Genomic DNA, 12,993 nt, shown 5'->3' on the forward strand with positions numbered 1-12,993 from the left:
TATTGCTAATGCATTAAATTATGCATGTCCCTGTTACACAGACGTCTATCAAAACTGTCATTTATACTCCATATTATATATAAACTGTGACTCGATGGTTAATTAAAATTTTTAATGCTTTTGAGCTACTTTTTAAATTACTAAGAACCTAGTTCTGCTGCTACCACCACTTTTAAGTTTAATTTTGTTTTATTGTTACTCGATCTCAACACACCACACATACACACGCACAGACACACACACACACACGCAAAACATTCCATTTAACATCATGTAATTGACTTAGCTACATCCCCCCTTGTTTTACAGGCAAGGAATAAGAGTTAACAGGTATGATATATATTAAATTCTGCCTGAACTTTGAGGATAGTTCAGAGGATTTTCCAAAATGACACGTCCTTTTTGTTCAGCAGCCTGAGCATAAAGACAGGACACTCTTTTGCCTGCAACACAGCAATTATACCAAGTTATGCTTTGACACTGTTACCACAGGCAAATGGCCAAAGAGCATCCGCAGTCAAAATATCTAAGCGACTTAACAAGCTCCCTTTACTCGCCGAAGAGCGGCAGAAGAGAGGGAATTCAACCCTGGAGAAATGTTCTAACGTGAAGGAGACAAAAGACCGTTGCTGTTTGTTAATGAAAACGGTGTCGGTGTCTTGAGCTGATCAAGGTGTGGAATCTGAGGCCTGACAGACATTCAGACCTATGTTTGACACAAAGCCTTTCTCCAGTTTAGGCCTGCTTGGATACCAGCTAACGAATGACCCATCCGCAAGCCCTTTCCTTGGAACCACACCTTGCTTTATGGCTTGGTCAGGCCGGGTTGCCCTCCCAGTCACCGCTCCCACCACTCGCAAGACTAAATGGAAACGCCTCTTGTTTTCACCCCATTTTTTTAAAATACCCCCACAGTTACCTCGCAAAAGGCATCGAAACTAATTAAGTATACTCCAAAAAAACTATTACAAATCATTTGCTTCAGCCAAAGATATCAGATTTAATTAGGTGATCAGTGTTGATGGGGTACAGAAACAAAAGCCGTTGCTCCTTGAAAAGGTTCAGGTCCCATAAAGGCCCAGTCTTCTCACTGTGACACAAATAATAATTGGGCATTTCTAGAAAAAAAAAAGACAGGCATGAAAAGAGGCTTGTGTGTTAGAGTCAAACCTTCTAGCTATGGTTCATTTTCTCTTTTTGCCAGGTGATTTAAAAACAAAACCGACAGCATACACAAAGAAATAGCTATAAGCCTATATTGATGCCACCATGGCACCGGCTACACCTGGCCTTCGAAGCATCATTTTTGCAGGGGATTAATCAAAATCCATTTAGCAATCATCTTCCAAGGTTATCAGCAAACTTGATTCGTATCACAATGAAAATTTTACATTCCCCCAGTGTCCATCAACTAATAGATTTTCCTTAGCACACAAAGCAAACAATTCAAGTTAACATTTAGTGCAATGAAAGCCTTCCTCATCAGGAAAGTATTCCTTAAAAGCTGTTAATTGTCCACGGCCCTACACCCCGTCCTTCACTGTGGCCTGCACTCAGCTCAGCCCTGCTCTGAGAGCGACAGCATAATACAGAGTGAGGAAATTATTTTTACAATTCCTTACTGTGAAGCAGCTGTCAGTCCCTGATAGATACGTTAAACATAAAAGTAGGTGGTATTCTTAAAGACAGATGATTTATTTTAAATATATGTGTGCATATATGCATGCATGTATGTATGTATGTATGTGATAAGAAATTGAAAACATGCCATTCTCTTATTTTCTTTTTACCATTGCTTCATGATAGTCAGCCTTCTGGCAGCAACGTCTTATCATCTTAACTCCTATATTATATTTGCATAAACATATAAGTTCACGGATTATTAAAGTAAACAAGTACCAATTATCAGATGCATGTTACACAGCGGACTTTCCTTATACAGCCTGGTATTCTAACATGAAACAGCTCTGAATAATGGCTCTTTATATGCTATTGTTAAACAATTTTCCTGGAACTTTTATCCAACAAATGCCCATAATTTTTTTACATGAGACATTGCCTTACAGCAAGTCTGAAACAGGCCTACAAGTTACCAAAAAGGCCAATGTAGTATTTTCCGAGTTTAAGTACACCTCAAAATTCCTTTCTTTGCCTCGTAAAATGTTGAAAGGAAAATAATTTTCAATGCTGGCATTTAAATGGTATCATTCCCCCTGTGGAAAGAGTTACTGAGACATTTGTTAGAAGTCAACAAAAATAATTTGGACATATTTTGAACTTATTTTATCTGACTCCTCGACATTTAATTTGGTGTGAAAAACAGCAACGGTAGAAAACAGATGTTAAGGGGCCAAGTATACAACGGAGGTCAAGACAAGCATAAAACGCGGCTTCCATTTCTAAGAGGAAAAGCCCAAGATTCCTCCAGCAACAGGTTCTAGGGGAAAAAGCTGCGCTTTTATTGTTCTGCCCGTGATATCTGTAGACTACACAATGCAATACTGTCTGCCATGGAGCAATACCTCTCAGCACTAGTAATTTAAGACTTTCTTCTCTGTAATACACTGAGCCATCATAACCTGTCTTTTCCCATTTAGTTTAACCTACAACCACCACATACTGATTTGGCTGTGTGTGGCTTTTTCTATTGCCATTTATTACTCTGCTCGACTCCTGAAATTCTGTTTGCAATTTAAGGCCACAAATTAGAAGCGTAAGTCATCTGTTTCCTATAATCCCCCTGTCAGGACTCGAATCGCATTTGGAGCTCAGCACTGAGCCTGGGCCTGGGCCCGCGCAGGCGTTCTGATTGGCTGGCCTCTCCACAAGCAGCAGAATAAATAAAATGCCCCGGAAAAATAGAGCTTAAAAAAAAAAGATGAAAGGAAAGAAAGTGGGTTTCAAACAATTTCTTCTCCCTTTCATAATTATTAAATCAATTGTTAAAATGGTCGGGTTTTTTTTCTTTTCAATAATCAGTCGAGCTGAATACACCTTCTTTAAGGACAAACAGTGTGTCTAGGGAGCCATGTGGGAGCAGAGCTGTCCCGCTTCCAGCAGCTCCGTGTGTTCTCTGCGTGGGGAATAGCTTTAAATCCTGCCATGTTTCCTACAAAACACACTTCGCCGTGTTGCATGTGTTCTAATTAGGGCGGTATCTTTAAATAGTGTCAGGGATCTTCTGCTAGGCTAAAAAATCTAGGAAATCCTAATCTACTCCTTGAACCAGACTTTCCCTTTTTATACATTTTGTCAAGGTCCAATCAGTACCGTGGATTTATTAGAAAGATTTTTAAAAGTTAAGTATCGAATCAGTTTTTAATTATTCTTTAAATCATATAAGAACTTGCGAATTTGTGGACTCTCACCTTTTTATTCTCTTTCTTTCTTTTTCTTTTTTCTGATTTCCTTGGCTCATTTAATTGGGCCTCCATGTAGCGCTGTTGAGGCTTTGGCATCTTTTAGCATTTCATATTTTTAAACATTTTGCTCTTTTCTGCCACTCTTTAAGTGTTCAACCGATCATATTCCACCTTAAAAACAGCAAGTATAAACTGAGGAAATGGAAAGTAGTCACATCTGAAAACATATCCTAAGTGTCAAGCGCCACTGTGAACCGCCTTCAGACTGTCGCAAAATCATTATAGTTGCAATAAAATCCAACAGACTCGCGCTAATAAACATACTTGTGCTGGCTACACCTGAACAAAAATGTTGGGGAAAAAAAGGAGGATCGATATTTACTGAATTTGTATCTGAACAGCACAGTTTGTATCTCAAAAGGCCATAAAGTTCAATGGGGAAAAATTATATGTACATTACAAGCTAAATTTCAGCCAAAACCAAAAATAGATACAATAATAATAATAATTTTAGAGAAAAGGCATTTCTAAGAACAACAAAAGAATCTAATATTAAATCATTCGAGAGGTAGGTAATAATTTGCAACACCACTTCTGGAAATGTTTTACACTTCTGTAATTTAAATTCCTTTTCTATTTTTTACATCAGTTTTTGCAGCCTGTGAGTCCACAGTTTGGCCTCCTGATCTCTTGTAATTTTAAAAGAAACAAAGGAGGAAAACTCGCCAAGATGTTAAGGTTTCAAAGACACACACACACACACACACACACACAGCTACTGTACGTGCACACTCATTATTTTTTTTTCAATTCCTTTCAACTATACTTTCTGTGTTACAGATTTATTTAATAAACAAATGCATCTTCTGGGCCCATAATACACACATGCATGCTACTGTTAATTCATTTACAGAATGTGCCATGATGGCCCCTGAGCAAAAGAGCAATCTTGTTATAATGAATGTGTACTATTCTTAATAAACACACTGTAGCAACGACCTGCAGTGCACACAAAAGCACACCCAAACCATTTGGTTTGTTCCCAGAGCTCGGACACCAGCACCACTATTAAATAGCTGTGCGCTGGGAGAGCAATCCAGTATTGGCATGCAAATGAGCACCCGAAGAGGCCAGATGCTGTGCTTTAGAAAGGAGTGCTTCTGCTCAAATTTGGGGGTGGGGGAGAGCCTGTGAATGTTGCAAGCGTGGGGCATTCTTACCAACGTGAACCCTTATATTTCTGACGGTGGAGATGAGCCTAGACGGGGTGGACACTTCGTGTAAACATGTGAGCTTTGAAGTGCTCCATCTTGCCATGGCCCAGTGGACTGCTTACCATGGTTTGGCTTGGGTTTAATTTCTTATGGGTTTTTTCTTGTTCTTCATTTCTACTTTGAAAACCTGAGAGGTTTTTATCTCTGCTTTTTAAATGTAAGCAATCGTTGTTCTTAGAAAGTAAATGTCTTTCGAATAAATTATTGAATAATTAGAAAAGAACGAGGATTTTTCCCCCCAAGGAAGCTCCTAGCATGTGATTCCCATTTGTTTGGAAACCTTCCTAAATTTCATAATTTGTGATGGGTGTGAGACCCACAAGTGCCGTCTTTATCTCGCCTTGAGGATGAAGTAGGGAGGGAAGCTAAAACTGACTTAGGAGACAGAAACTGGTTTGCAACCATTTTAGTAGGCCAGCGCCCCTACTAAATTCAGAACACAATTTTTCTTCTTGGCTCATTTTTCATTCTCTCCTTCTCCAGGTTCAGGGAGCCTTGTATTTATTTGATTTCTTCAAGATGGTTGAGGAAGATAAGGCTTGGTATTGTGGGTATGCGTCCTAAGAAATGGACTAAATAAAAGTAAGCAAGAGGGGAGAATTCACAAGTGGATGTAGTAAGAGTCCTGGAACACAAATTAGTAACTGTGAAATGCCCCTTCCTAGTGATGACACTTGGGAACAAAAACTTTTTTTTTTTTGAGACACAATACCTCTGGTTGTCCTGGGACTAACTATGTTGTCTAGGCTGGCCTTGAACTCACAGAGATCTGCCTGCCTCTGCCTCTGCCTCCTAAGGGGCTGGAATTAAGAATGTGAGCCACTACACCCAGATGGGACAGGAACTTCCTAGAGAAAGTTATAAATTCTTTGTGTAATAATGGTCTCTCCCATACAGATTCTTTTTATAACTAATTTCTGAGTAATTGTTTATAGACAGATACCCACTACCACAGAAAGTCACACGTTATTGAAAATAAAATAGATGCATAGTAGTGGCAAATGTATACAACAGGTCTATTGATGGTAAATTATTAATCATTCAGTCGCACAGTAAATACACTTTTATGCAGAAATACAGGCTTCAATAGAAATAGAAGTGGAATAAAATGTTCAGTGGAATTGTTTCTTGTGTCTTTTTCATTCTTTTCTTTTTTTGATAAGACTCTCACTATTTAGCTGAGGCTAACTGACTAGAGCTGCTGACTTCACTTTTATTTCATAGATGATCATAGCTTCATTGCTAAATTTCTAAAGAACCCATTCTTCCTCTCAATCAGTACATAGAATTAATCTATACATTTACAAATTGTTGAACAGTTATTGGTTTAATAGGTGAATGGTGGCAAATGCAGATATTTATTCCCTCAAGTTCTGGATAAGGCCACATAGCAGCCAGCAGGGGTTAGGACTCTGACGTCTTCGGAAGGTGGGAGCCCAAGCAGGGGAGCACACATGCAGCTGTAAAATTGCAACACTTGGTGTGGAACTCCGTACCGGACACCCTATCGTTATGCACTTTATAGTTTTATCTAGATGCCTGCAATCCCAAGACTGGAGAAACTGAGACAGGAGGATTGAGAGTTCCAGGCCAGCCTGCACTTCATGGCAGGACCCTGCTGCTAAAGGCAGTAATTATTGTATCATAAAGAAAAGTCCTTTTATGAGAATTAATGGGACAAATTGATCTCAGAACCCAGACCAGGAATCACCAAGTTTCTTCCATTTAATTGAGATATTCTAAAAATGTTTTCCATGCTATTAGAGATAACTGATCTTTCTTTTAGGTGGCTGCTTGCAGGTTTAAATTAAATTAATATATATATGTATATATATATATTAACCACATTAATGTATTTTTAGACAGTAAACTTAACCCAGCTTAATCTTGTTTTTTTCATTTTATTTCCCTTTGATATTTCCATTTATTATTTTGTCAATGTATCATTAAAAATAGTATTAAAAGACCAATTCAAGAGAAACTATAAATGAACTTCAAAATTAATTAAAGTACATGCAAATTAAATTGATTTTCCCATAAAACAAAAATAATTTAAAAGATAGAACGTGCTGTAGAAAGACTACATTTAAAATACAAACTTACCCATTTTCAAGTAAGATGAATTATCAGAGAATAACGAGGCAGTGACACTGAACACGTATAAAGTTAAGTTAAACTCATGTGACTCTGCAGCCTAAGGGGAAACTTTGAAGCTATGGCAGTTCTGAAGATTTCCTTATGTCCTAACGTGTACGACAACAAGAAAACCAAAGGATTAACATCAACGCTTGCTAAAGGTATCTGGAGGCTGTCAAACAGCAGAGTGAAATAGATGCCATTTGTTCAACGTCCAGATTTAATAGCAACTGGAAGAGAACAGTGCAAGACAGAAAGGAAGGAAGCAACGGCCCAAGAAAGCTGCTGCCGGGGAAGGCGCCCCATTTTCAACTGCCTCTTTATACAAAAGTCCACTACAGTGAGTCACCAATGAGGGATCAGAGATAAGAGTCCTAGCACATAGCAGAAAGCAGTTCTGAGAATGCTGTTTTTGTTTGTTGTTTGAGACGGGGTTTCTCTGGGTAGCCCTAGCTGTTCTGGAATTTGCTCTGTAGACCAGGCTGGCCTTTAACTCACACAGAGATCTGCCTGCCTCTGCCTCGCAAATGCCGCGATTAAAGGCGTGTGTCACCAATGCCCCACTACAGAACTGCTTTTTCTTAAATCCAACTTCAAATCCCTCGCATGGTTTATTTTTAATTTAAAAATCACTGACGCCTTTTAAATTAAAACTGCATCCATAACCAGGTTTCCATGAGTAGAATGGGATGATTTCGACTTCTGCTGGATCTCTGCGGCCCCAATTCCACACCCAGACTTCTCCCGTCTTACAAGCTTGCAAAGCCATCAAACCCAGATCTTTGATAAGCAGAGAATATTTGGCATATTAGTTCTGAAAGTGAGCCGCTGGAACTCAGCAAGAGGAAAGTCTTTATCCAGAAGAATGTACCAAGTCTACCGCACAGCCAGAGCCGTAAAGTACCAGCCATGAAATCGCATCACAGTTAACAATGTGGCGATATTATCAGAGCCAGAGGCTCGTCACCCAGACATTCTTCTCAAGACACCGTGGCTTTCTTGTAGCAATCTCCAGATAAGTTTCTGAAGCCAGTCACCGAAAGACGTGAGACAAACTTAGTGTTCTTTGGGGGGGGGGGGGGACAATTAGAAATCCGGTCCCAGAGTTCCACGTTGCAGGCTGTATCCACGTGCCTTACCTTAGCCCGTACGATCAAAGCTCCTAACCTACTCACACACTAACTCAGCCGAGTTTCCACATGGCTGAGAGCAGCTTTCACATCATCGTTTCCCCAAAACCTGTCCATCAAGCTGCGCTGCACTTTGATTCTCAGGCTTTTCAAAGGTACGTGTGAATTCATCATGCCTTACTGTCTTTCGTGAAGGATGACAAACGACAGCAAGAAAACCATGCCGTCCCTCGATGTTATTTCTGGCTGCGCAGTGACACGCACCAACAGCCCCAGCCAAGTCACTCGCCCTCTCTCCAGCCAAGGTCCTTCATGGGGTAAACTGGGGGTTGTCAGTCTCACCAGATCCTATTCGGGGAAAGGCTGAAGCCTGCGCTGGAAGGTTTCTGTAAACGTGGGAAAGAATTATCTTTACTGTTGTTGTTGTTTATGACTAATACAGCTGCAGAACTTGAGGATTTAAGCTCTCCCTGTGGATTTGGCTGTGGCCTCCAGAACCTGAGATTTCATTTGAAAAGAATTAAATTTCCAGTCTGCTTTCCAGGGGTGGCTGTGAGAACGTGGGCTGACAGACTGTTGTCTTCAGAGGCAATATCCAGACACACTAAGACAATGCCACAGCCTGAGCAAGGGTGACCCTTCCCCATTCATCTTAATGGAGTGTTAAACTTGAAGCCTAATTAGGTCCACTTAAACGCCAGCATTATTAGACTTTTCTCTACTTATCTTCATACCAGGAACAATCAACTAATGGACTCATTTAATCTATGTGCATGCAAGGGTCCCCTCCAGACACCCTGTCACTTTGATAGCACTGCACTGCAGTCATAAAAGCACAAGTTTTACTTTGGTTGTTTTTTAATTGTCCACACAATTAAACTACTTTCTGTTACCTTGAAAACTTAGAGGCAAGACTGTACACAGACATACAGGAGGTTTTTTTTAAGGCCTGCAGACTGACCATCCTCCCCTAATGAGAAAGTGATATCAAAGTTGCTGCCAGAATAACACACACAGATGTGTTCAAAGAAAGATCCCCTCCTGTCCCTTGACAATTTCTGGTTGACCCTGTGCGTGCAGGCCCAGCTTCCCACAGACTCTTTCTGAATTTATCATTGTTATCTGGACTCTGTTTTAATTTTTAATTCCTACGCTAAACCTTAAACAAAACAAAAATGAGAAATGTATAAATTTACACTTGACTATTTTATACTTACCCTTACATTAAGGATCCAGTTCTGGGCCCTTAACGCAAAGTTCTTGAACGCCTTATAAAATATCTCGTAAAAGTGCATTTATTTACTCTGGATTAGAAGGGGATTAGTCTGTTTTCCCTACACGGTCTCTGTGCCAACATGCTGTATGAGAAAATTTTTGAAAGTTTACCATGCAAACTTGTGGGTAAATATTAGTAATTCGCTTCAAGGTGGGAAAATCTATTATCCCACAACTCGTAAACGGATCTTTAGCTGCACCTACGTCTCAGGCAAGGACTTAGAGGGATATTTTCCTATGGTGCCTGTTACAAATATTCCTAATGCTCCCTTAGTCCTGGCCCTTCTTAGATGTTCAGAACCTTCTGCAGTGGAGGGGACTAAGAATTTCTGTCCTAAGGATTGGGGCAAACAGTCTTCTGAGAAAGAAGTATTTAAAAGCCGATCCATAATCTTCTCGCCCTTCCTCTTGGTGGGCAAACTCTAAATTGCTGATTCTGAGGGAAAGTGTAGTAGAGAGGATAGGCAGAGAATGTTGGGTCCCCACAGAGAGAGCCCCAAACCAGCAAGGCTGTATAACCCAAAATGAACTGTGGGTTAGCCATTGAGATTTGGGGTGTTAATGCTAAAATATTCCTTTGCCTATATAGTCTAATAGAATGTCTTAATTTACTTGCAACCAAATTTACTAGATGACACTCATATATTAATTGTCACCACTGCCTTCTTTTATCTTCAAATACAGGAGAGCAAGCCAATGAAGATGTGGCAGTCTGATGTCACTCCTCATCCCTGATTCCTTGAGTCTCCCCGTTGTTCTCGGGGAATAAACTGGGTAACATCACCACAGGCCGCTTTTTTCTACCAATAGAAATAGTTGGAGGGAGCCGGGCGGTGGTGGCGCACGCCTTTAATCCCAGCACTCGGGAGGCAGAGGCAGGCGGATCTCTGTGAGTTCGAGACCAGCCTGGTCTATAAGAGCTAGTTCCAGGACAGGCTCCAAAACCACAGAGAAACCCTGTCTCGAAAAACCAAAAAAAGAAAAAAGAAAAAAAAAGAAATAGTTGCAGGGTAGTTGTTGTCCTCGAAGCTCAGAATACTTTCCAGACAAGAATTTACATTTAAAGTCAACCCAGAGTCAAAATTTAGTTGTGAGTCATTCAAGCAAGCCGATGCCATTTCTTGGTTCAAGACAAGGACAACCCAGAGTCACTAAGAACAGGAGAGCAAAAACAGTTGCAAAAGAATATTTCCAAGGGGGACGATACAAATGGAAATATCAGTTATAGATGATGTAAACTAAACAGTCATTCTGAGCCTTTCTTTAAATTGATATTTGCAAGTATTCTTTTTTTTTTCTCCGCCACTGCTGGGATCAAACCCTGAGTCATACTCTCAGCCTGCAAGCCTTCCAACTTTAACAGTTGCTCTGACAACTTTAAAAGGCAAAGAACTAATTTTTGCTTTAACAAAGACGTGTTTATTGTGTTTACACTAAACCGGTCACGTGGTCCTAAACGCTTTCTGAAGTAGGAGCTTGTTCCTTCCTTCAAGACCGAATTATGCAAATTCTCAAGATGATCCCTAGATGCTGATGAGCTCCAGCAGAGACTGAGAAGAAAAAGTGGACGTTAGGGAGCCTTGAAGAAAAGAGGCAACCTGTGAAATGGACACCAAAGAGGAACGGAGGCTGAGGTAGAAGGACAGGCCACATGGTGAGGGAACCTGGCGAGCACACCAATAGGAGGGATCCCTTTGGCCTTTGCAGAGACTGCAAGCCATGTGCATCATGACAGGCATGTCCACAATCGAGTCATCTGGGACCAGAAAAGTCATTCTCCAGTTTGGCAGTTCCGTGACCTTCATTCCACAAGCCAGTCTTTCTGAGAACAAGGGTGGGAGAGGAAGTACCTCTCCTGGGAGCTAGTCTGGGGGCTAAAGACTAAATAAGGGACTTGCACGCAATGTCCCTATCATGGTAACTATACAGAGTAACTTTTAACTCGTGTTTAAGTGTTTACACTAAATTATCAACATACAGCAAACATTAATAATAACAGCCTTATGGATGTGCCCCTCAACAATTATGTTCCTCTGAATGAGAGCAGCATTGCTCTCATACAAACCTGGCATTGCTTCATAGGCCTTTGTTCCTAAATGGCTCGCATGGCATGAAGATTTATAGATACAGGAGTGATACAGCAATGTCTAAGATAACTTCCACCCTGGAGCCCTGCATCTAAACTCAGGACAAGTATCTTGGCTGTATGACTATAGTAGAAGCCCTTGTATTTCAGCTGGCAAAGTGTCACTCACAGTTTTGGGAGCATCATTTTTATTTTTTCCTTCTTTCTCTACGAAAAGCAACACTGTATTGTAATCAGTGTAGCATTGTGATTGACAAATCTAGCTTGGCCATTTGGTAATTCCGATGTTAAAAGAAGCTCTGGACCTCTTAATGTCCATGTGCCATCAGAAAAAAATAAGTTGATACAGCCTCACAGGAGTGAGTAGAGATTAATAAAAAAAAAAAAGAAATGAACCAACAACTTTAAGTTTCCTCTCAATTCTCAATTCCCCCTGATCTAATTTGAGTGATCAGAACATCATAGTTATTTGTGTGGATCTCTCAACAGGTTCTGTGCTTCTTGAAAGCAAGAGGTAGAGTCTTTTATGCATGATTCTTCATTGATCACTTCCAAAACTTTTACTATACTACACGTTCATGAGTTGTTGGTGTATGCAAGAAGAAGAGAGGGGCCAGTTCATTCATGATTATTGAAGTACGCAGTTTGACTGGATCACTTATAAAACTCATATGCGGAGATCAGCTGGTTGCAATGGGTCACAAACTACAGGCCTCCTACCTACAATCTGCATCCCCTGGGGTACATCATTTGTTGGAAATGAAAGCTCGCAGGCCTACGGTGGCCTGAGCAGCAACTCTGGAGAAAGACAAGCACCGTGAGCTTCAAGGCTCCCCAGGTGACTCTGAGGCACTGTAATCCTGAGAACCCCTGGCTTAGACCATTCACACCTACCATGATACAGACACTCAGCAAAGTGGAAGACCTTGGGGATACTTAGTCTAATGCCCAAAGCATCACTGGACTCTCTTAAGTAGGGCACAAGTTAGTTTTCCATGAGTACTCAAATACTTTGATGAGCCTAGGGGACAGGACATGGTGTGATACGTCACTTGGTTTCCTTTTGTTTCTTATTTACTCTCATGTCCCCTCTCAAATCTAGCGAAGATCACCAATACCATCCCCTGGGTGGTTGGTGTCTTGGAAAAGAATTAACACATGAGTTATATTAGCCATGCTAGGTAGCGTCATACACAGCACCCATTCAATTGCTAGGAGATATTCCAAGTGTACAGTCATAGCCAAACCAACTGTGATATGTCTTTAACCCAACTGTCCAGTGAACCAAATCTCAGCAGCCTCCGCTTGTGTTCAACTCAGGTAGATGATATTCTTAGCTATACAGCCGTGCGGTCCATATGCTTTCAGTTGTGATTCTAGAAATACTTTCATATCATCTGCAGCTAGTTTCAAAATGAGCACCTATATAAGTCAATTGTGAGCAAATTAATAAAGATCAAATCAGCAAGCATGAATACCAATTTTGTGCTGCCTGCTAAAATACAAATAATTTCTGGAGACTCAATCTTTTATCTTTAAATGTAGAATATAAAAACACACTGCAAGTTGCTTGGAGGGGCAGCTGTATGTAGAGAACCGGGCCTTCTTCTGTGAGCTATCCATCATATTTGCTGGTTTCTATTAAGCTTTTCACGAAAGAAAGCCTTTGCACTATGATTAGAATCAAAACCTGAGGGATTCATCGGTTCGGATGAAGAGCGTGCAACGGA

At 40.6% G+C, this 12,993-nt stretch overlaps 1 long non-coding RNA gene across 2 annotated transcripts in view; it reads right to left on the reverse strand.

The window, feature by feature from the left end:
• Positions 1–1,013: 1,013 nt before the first annotated feature.
• Positions 1,014–12,993, reverse strand: part of LOC142856764 (uncharacterized) — a 39,129-nt gene continuing 27,149 nt past the window's right edge. For both annotated transcript variants that reach the window (XR_012911722.1, XR_012911721.1), the window contains exons 3-4: positions 3,369–3,533; positions 1,014–1,118 (exon numbers count right to left, since the gene is read on the reverse strand). This is a non-coding gene — a long non-coding RNA (uncharacterized LOC142856764). The remainder of the gene's footprint in view (positions 1,119–3,368; positions 3,534–12,993) is intronic.

Source organism: Microtus pennsylvanicus, chromosome 9 (assembly GCF_037038515.1).
Source record: "Microtus pennsylvanicus isolate mMicPen1 chromosome 9, mMicPen1.hap1, whole genome shotgun sequence".
Taxonomy (NCBI): Eukaryota; Metazoa; Chordata; class Mammalia; order Rodentia; family Cricetidae; genus Microtus; species Microtus pennsylvanicus.